The following is a 7,578-nucleotide window of genomic DNA, read 5'->3' as shown; positions in this document are numbered from 1 at the left end:
ACACAGAGAACCAGATGCAAAACAGCCTCAGTTAAGTGATGTTTTTAGTCTGTGTGATAAGGTTTTTTTTCCCTATGAAAAGAATGAGGAAATTATTCAAGGACTTTCCATTTTATTTTAGTCACGTACGGGATTCTTATAATGTGCACATAATTTCAGTTCCTTATTAGACTGGTTTAGTCACACGAGCCAAAATAACAATTTCTTTTACAACCCCAGTTTTCTTTATTAATCTGGGAGGGAAATAATTTGAGTTTTTTCCCCCCTTTGATAAGTAATACAGGCACTTTAACAAAGGACCAAGGACCTCACCTATCAAAGATTAACCTTTGGAAACAATCTCAATATTTTACTAGTCTACCTCTATCTTTTTTCTTTTTGCATCTCCCTTCTCTACAGCCTCCTGAAAGCCGAACTCTCCGAACTCCAGCAAAATGTTGCTGGCCAACTTCATATCTACAAAAAAGGAAAAGCCACACCACCCATCTTATTCAGCTCTGACTACTGATTCCCATTTTTAAAAGCCTTCCAGAGATTAGCACCAGCCTGCCTCATGGACCTTGGCTCACTCTGCTCCTTTCCCTCGTATTTGTTGCCTTTATTCCTTCACCAAGTCTGGCCACAGTTTCTGAGAGCCTGCTCCTCTACAATTCCCACCAGCTGAAACAGCTTTCCTGTCTTTCTCTGCCTCAATCTCATCTGAAGACATTTTCTCCTTGTTTATATGAAGGAAGTCATCTTACCTGACCGACTGGGGACTGAACTAGGGAACACCACAGTTGAAAGCATAAGTTATGACAGCTTGAGCTAAAGACGCAGGCTCTGTAGGTGATGTCGTGCATAGGATGCCACCACTTACATCCTCAAAATAGGGTTTCAGTAGAACTTAGCGGAGGTATATAAGCCTCATGGTGATCATTGGCACTGTGAGTGAATATCACCACGAGGACAGTGGAGAACAGGTATTTAAACAGTATTGTTTTCTCTCATCCATTTAATATTTGTCCACTAGTGTTTATAAACATAGAATGAACCATAATACTGTTGACAATGAATGGCAATTCTATTTTGCCCTATGCAGTGCAAAGTTGAGATTGGTTAGCTGAATGTCCTACCGCTAAGCTCTATTCACCATGCCGCAGGGGCATGCGATTTACAGACGTCAATGACCAGGGTGTATGCACAGTATGTATGCAGCCCCAAATTTGTTGCACACTATGTGTAACCGTATGGAGCATGGTAACCACAGGGAGCATCAGAGAAACATTTTTCCTTTAAAGTAACATTTTTCCATGCCACGGGATCTATTTGTGCTCCCATTTTACATCACATCATGCCAGGTAATTTGATGCAATGCAAGCTGACAGAACTGGTTTACACAGCAAAATACCCACCCTGAAATTTCTGCTGCAGGAAGCAGCTGACACAGATACCTACTACACACTGCGTGGAAGGCACAGATATCTTCATTTTCTTTGTTCCTTTTCCATCAGATCAATTATGTAAAGATTGGTAGTTTTCTGCAACCCTGGCTGTAGGTGAAAAAAATACCAATATTGGCACTTTACATGACATAGCACCTTTCATCCTCAACAATCCCAAATGATCATACATAAACCACCAATGAAATGAGCTACTTCTAAGAAGGGGGGAAAGGGGAAACAACTGATACAGCATCCTACAAACCCCCAGGGGAGGAGGGAAATTTGATCAAGAACACTACGGCTATGTCTGCACTATGGCTTATGTCACCAAAAACTTATGTTGCTCGGGGGTGAATATTCCCCTGCCCTGAGTGACATAAGTTACACCGATGCAAGCACTTGTGTGCCCAGCGCTATGTCGGTCGGAGAGCTTCTTACCGCTCTGCCGCTCGGGGAGGTGGGTTTTTTTAAGCTAACAGGAGAGCTCTTTCCCGATGGCACAGAGCATCTTCACCAGATTGTATTGTTACAGCTGCGCTGCTGCACCATTGTACATAGAAACATTCCCCCTGATTTTGTGAGAAGTACCAAGGGATTTTTAGTTTCCCACACAGAGGAGAAAAGAGCTTGGGACAAAGTTTTCAAATATGGGTGCTTCAAGTTAGGTAATTATATCAATATTTACGCACCTAAATTTAAGTGGCGTGATTTTAAGAAGGGCTGGATATTTGATGCTGCTGTTTATTGCCACAGGAGCTGAGAGTACTCAGCACCTTTGAAGAGTAGGCCACATGTTTATAGACACTTAAATATGGATTTAACTGCCTAACTTTTAAGTACACAAATTTGAAAAAATTACCTTTGGTTTTAAGATCCAAAGCCCACACACACTGCATGGAATTCAGTGCATCTACTTTGAAAGGCTACTGGGATTTGAACCAATGACAGTTAATTAGAGTATCTAATATTGGACCTAAACCTGTGCCTGTATCTTTCCTGCTGTCACAGTGAAGCCATCAGAACGTTACCAGAGATTAATTTGTTCCCTTATGTTTAGAACAGTGAACATTTCAATTCTAATCCTAAGTAAATGACTAGAACATAAATCCCCAAGGAAGCTATTTTATGCTTTAATAAGAATTTTATACCCACTAACAAAGGAAAAAAATCAGAATGTTTGGCAAATTCACAAATAGCTCCTGATAAGGGTATTAAAGTGTTTTTGGTGCTCTTATCAGTGCTTCACTTTAACACATCAGCCTTGTTCTGTCAACAGGAATGATTCCACTGAGCATTAAAAATGAAACTCCAAATGCATACATCTCCACCAAGAAAATCACCGCAACACAGTGTGGCAGTCACTGTAAAGCTCTGGTATTTTGACAGGTAAATATATATGGTATGAGAGCCTTGAACTTTGAATCCTAGTGGTATATACTACCATCTGTCCCTGGAGCTGGTGACCTCATACATTAACATGTCACATTGAGAAATGCTGGTTTACATGAAATTCCCCTGACCCTGTTCCTCAACTCCTTGCCTGCCATGCATTTGTTTTTGTAAACAGCGATGCCTCATTTTGTATAGAAGATGAGAAGCAAGCTCAACATTATGTTAATACAGAGTAGTACTGGGTGAACCTCAACAGGTTCAAAAGTCTAGCTAAGCCTCTTTTCCTTTCCATGTTCTGAGTATTATTACTCGATATTTCCTCCCGCCCCCTTGCTTCAACTTCCACTCATAGCGGTTTGGACAGAAAAAAAGGCAAGCCATTCCTGATTTGTTTTCCAAACCCCTTTTACTGACCCTAATTAATACTGACAAACAAGCATTTCCCTTCCTTGGGACCATTCTTTATTTGGCCATAATCTGTGGTGATTCGTCACTGAGAGGGCTTCCTTTATTTAATAGAAAATAGGACTTTTAAAACTGAGTCAATCTATAGATCAGAAAAGTGAGAGATCAAACGCGCTGGCTTGAAGAAGCCTGCTGCTGTGCAAACTGCTCTGCTACTGCATCTGAATTATGATCTGTCATACACCTGCTGTCATAGTTCTCCAGTCTCTCTTGAGCTCAGCCTGATAATGTGCTAAATTATGTGGTGCATAAAAGAGGATGTGGAAGAGACCATCCAGACTCATTTTCACCCATGGCTTTATTCAGGATTTGAACCCAACACTGAATACATGAAAAGCCAGTGAATACAACCCATTTGTGACATTGAGTCCTCAATGGGAAGCTGGTTAGTGAATGATCTCAATATGCAGGGATTTTGCATAGGCTGTTTTCTTTAGCAGATGTTCCTTTATGAAGTTGCCATTATATTATTCTTTTATGTGTCTCATTTATGGGTAAATATACATCCCAAAACTATTTATTCATGTGTCTTTTAAGCAATAACCCACTAATAGTAATAAACAAATATTTTTTGCTTCTATGATGCCTTCTACCAAGAAGTGCAAAGTAGTTACAAACTGTAATGAATTTAGACACAATATGCCTGTGAGGTAGGTACCATTATCTCCATTTTAATGATCAGAGAAACGGAGGCCAATCCTGGCAAGTCACAAGCTTCTTTTGAGGTGTTGCACATGCTCAAGTCCCAAGAAAGTTTTCATAGCAGTTCAGGGTATTGGGACTTTGTAGGACCAGTGTCTTAGAGACTTGGGCCCAGAATCTTAAAGGTACTTAGGCTCCTAAACCCCAGATTTAGTCATATCGGTGGTTTAGGCATCAAAGTCCAAATTTTGGCTCCACTCTGATCCACAGTACTCCCACTGAACCCTGCAGGCACCTAAATGAGCTTGGCACCTACAATTTCAGGGTAAAACTTCCCTCAGGGCCCATTTTTCTGCCTCTGAGCATGTGCCCTGCTGCCTGCCCCTAAGTGTCCAAATGCTATTTCCTACCTGAGCTCAAGAGCCATTCATGGGGCAGATGGGCATTCGGCCATCTAAGTCACGTGCAGGGCCTGATCTAGCAGGTAGGCTCTGAGGCTACCTACTGGATCAAGTCCCATTCAAAATCTGGCTGCTGCTGCTACTACAGGAGAAGGAAGAGGTCCTAACTTATAGACAGATTTTAGCCCATTCTCCTGGGATGTGGGAGATGCAGGTTCAATTCCCCTCTCTCTGCTGGATGGGGAAGAAGGATTTTAACCAGGGTCTCCCACCTCTCAGGAGAGTGCTCTGAGCTCTGGGATATACTTATGTGGGGAAAATCCCTCAATCTCTCCTGTTGATGCTGTTCCACAGTGGACCAATAATGGAAGTGATGGAAGCAGGGGGACTGGATCCAGGGTCTCCCACCTCCAAGGTGGGGGTCCTACCTGCTGATCCACAGAATCTCTGGCCCAACTACAAGTAAGTAATTAAATACCTTAGGCCAGGAATAATGTTGGTTGGGGTGTGATTTCTTTTCTTTTACATTTTAATAAAAAGCAAAAGCCCTAATGTAGGTGCAGTTATGCCACTTCAAAAAGTGCTTTTGGCGGGAAGGTTAGTTTCTTTCAGGGAACTGGTATAGCAGAGCTATATTGGCAAAAGCACTCTGCTGCAGGTAGAGGCTGCATTTAAACCTTAGAGGGACTGCCAGTATTGTTATACCAGCACACCTTTCCAGTGCACCTGAAGTGGCCTCCCAAGGTCACACTATGAGTCAGTGGCAGAGCTAAGAATAAACTTGTAAGTCCTGGCTCTTAGGGTCTATCTATGCTTTGATCCGGAAGGTGTAAATTCCAGCATGAGGGGACATACCTAGCTCTGATCCATCTAGTGCCCTAAACACAGAGTGTAGCTGTGGGAGGGGCTATCTGCCCTGATTATGTGCCTAATGTCTCAGACAGGTATGAACTTTGGCAGCTACCCCCTCCTGCCACTCCCACCGCCATGGCTGTACACTATTTGTAGCATGTTAGCTCCATCAGAGCTAGCACAGGTACGTCTCTTCAAATGTACACCGCTATCTTGTTTTATTATTAATTAATTATTATTATTATTGAACCACTTGTACTCATGTTACCAAGTCATGGAACCTTTCCACAGCACCACTGAAGCACTGTTTAAATATTTCAGAATCACTGTAGCTGCCTGATTGACAGAGGGATTGGCATGCAGCCTGGACACTGAAGATTTTGGGGGAGGGAGATGTGAGCACTGCACTGAATTCCACCATTCGGTGTCAGACACTGAGCCAGTCTAAGTTAGTGTAGCTGAAGAACTGGCTCCTGATTTCTACTGCTACCAAGTTGATGACCAGACTGCTCCCTCTCACCAACAGAAGTTGGTCCAATAAAAGGTATTACCTCAGCCATCTTTGTAAAGTCAATGAGAATGAATTTTTCCTTGCTCAACTCATGGCTAATGTTTTATTTGATAAAATGTTAAGAAATGTATTGTGAACAACAAATATTTAGTAAGGAAGTCAGTAAGGTCTACCGATAGCTATTAAGATGTAAGAAAACTGCAGTGATCAAAACTTAAGATATTCAAAATTAAAATGCATCCATCCAGACGTGAAGCTGCTGATGCTTTTAAAATCATAGAAGTTAGCATAAGCCCAAGTGCTTGGCCTTGGAAATTAAATATTTCCATTAACTTTTGATTTTGTGCTCCAAGGATCATTAACATTGTGTATGAGCCTGCTCAGGCAGACGCCCAGTTTTAAGTGACTCAAGAGCTTTCTTAAAGATTCTCAAGTCATTCATTCTATTCTCCCTTGGCAACAACCGTTTTAAGCTCCTGCTGCTAAGCACTAACACAAAATGTATAGGCTTAAGATTGTCTGTTCCAGATCTTTCAAATGTGTGATCCTGACAAGGATCTTAATGGAGCAGGGATTTTGCATTTGCCAAGTTGTCCTATCTGCAAATGCAGATAATGAAGCAGTATATATATCCTGAGCACAAGGAAGGGGCATAACTGATTTCAGAGGAGATTGTAATAAATGAGGCTTTAGCTTATCATCCTCCACAGGCTGTTGTACTTACTGCTGCTTTTCAGGTCCTAGCATCTGTGAAAGCACAGCGCTCTGCTGAGATGACAGCACATCATCATGATGTTTGTGTTCAGCAATATAACATCGCATCCACTGCAATGATATACCCACTGAATTGAACTTGAGCTGCAGCCAAGAGCAGCTTTAAGGAAATTTTGCACATAGCCCTCCTGAACTGTGCTGAGCACAGCTTGACAGCAGCTCAGGAGCTGGACTTCAAGTTCTTTTCAGGAGCTGTAGCATTGCTAGCTGCCATCAGCCCTCCCAAGAGTCATTTCATTAGAATCAGCCACCAGGATATAGGGATATCCTGGCTACACCCACTTTTCAGCAGCCACATCCCGTTGCCAGGGACAGAGAGGAATTGACAGAGCCGCTGCAATCGGCAAACGGATGGTTAAACTAGCTTGACAGCTGTTTGGCGGCACCAGAGGCACAAAGCGGAACTGATAACCTGGCAAGCACTTTTAAGTTGTACGTTTTTGACTCGGGCGCTTGACCTTTCTAGTCTCTCATCTCTTGCAGCATGTTTTATTATGGATACTAGAGAGAAAGGAAATATGTCCTATAACTACTTCATAAATAAGAGAGTTGTAGGATGAGGTCAGGCAGTTATGATATTGGCCAAGAGTTTTAAAAGTCATTTTGGAAGCCTCCATTTTTGGGTTACCAACTTGATACCACAGTAGGGTTACCATATTTAAAAAATAAAAAAAGAGGACACTCCACGGGGCCCTGGCCCCACCCCTTTCCCACCCCCGCCCCAACTCCGCCCATTTCCCGCCCATTCCCCGAAGTCCCCGCCCTAACTCCCCCTCCTCCCTCCCAGCCACGCGAAAAGGGCTGCCCAAGCGCTACCGGCTTCACGATTTGCTGGGCAGCCTCCAGCCGGCGCTTCCCCAGCACAGCTGGAGCTCAGGAAGGGAAGTGCCCGGCCGGCGGCTGGGGTCCGGGGGCAAGGGGGCTGCCCGAAGCCGGTAGCACTGGCTCGGGCAGCTCGGCTCTTAAACAGAGCCGAAGAGTCAGGGGAGGAGCAGAGCAGCCGGAGCCCGGGAGGGGAAGTGCCCGTCCGTATTTTTCCCGGACATGTTCGGCTTTTTGGCAATTCCCACCGGCCGGGGGTTTGATTACGAAAAAGCCGGACATGTCCGGGAAAAAC

The 7,578-nt window shown here is 43.5% G+C and overlaps 1 long non-coding RNA gene across 1 annotated transcript; it reads left to right on the top strand.

Moving 5' to 3' along the window:
• Positions 1-2,699: 2,699 nt before the first annotated feature.
• On the top strand, positions 2,700-5,706 carry LOC117871063. The gene is made up of 3 exons (XR_004644140.1): positions 2,700-2,810; positions 4,679-4,786; positions 5,498-5,706. It is a non-coding gene; the product is annotated as an uncharacterized LOC117871063 (long non-coding RNA).
• The last annotated feature ends 1,872 nt before the right edge of the window (positions 5,707-7,578 follow it).

This window comes from Trachemys scripta, chromosome 1, assembly GCF_013100865.1.
Source record: "Trachemys scripta elegans isolate TJP31775 chromosome 1, CAS_Tse_1.0, whole genome shotgun sequence".
Taxonomy (NCBI): Eukaryota; Metazoa; Chordata; order Testudines; family Emydidae; genus Trachemys; species Trachemys scripta.
This window is presented reverse-complemented; position numbering and strand designations above follow the sequence as displayed.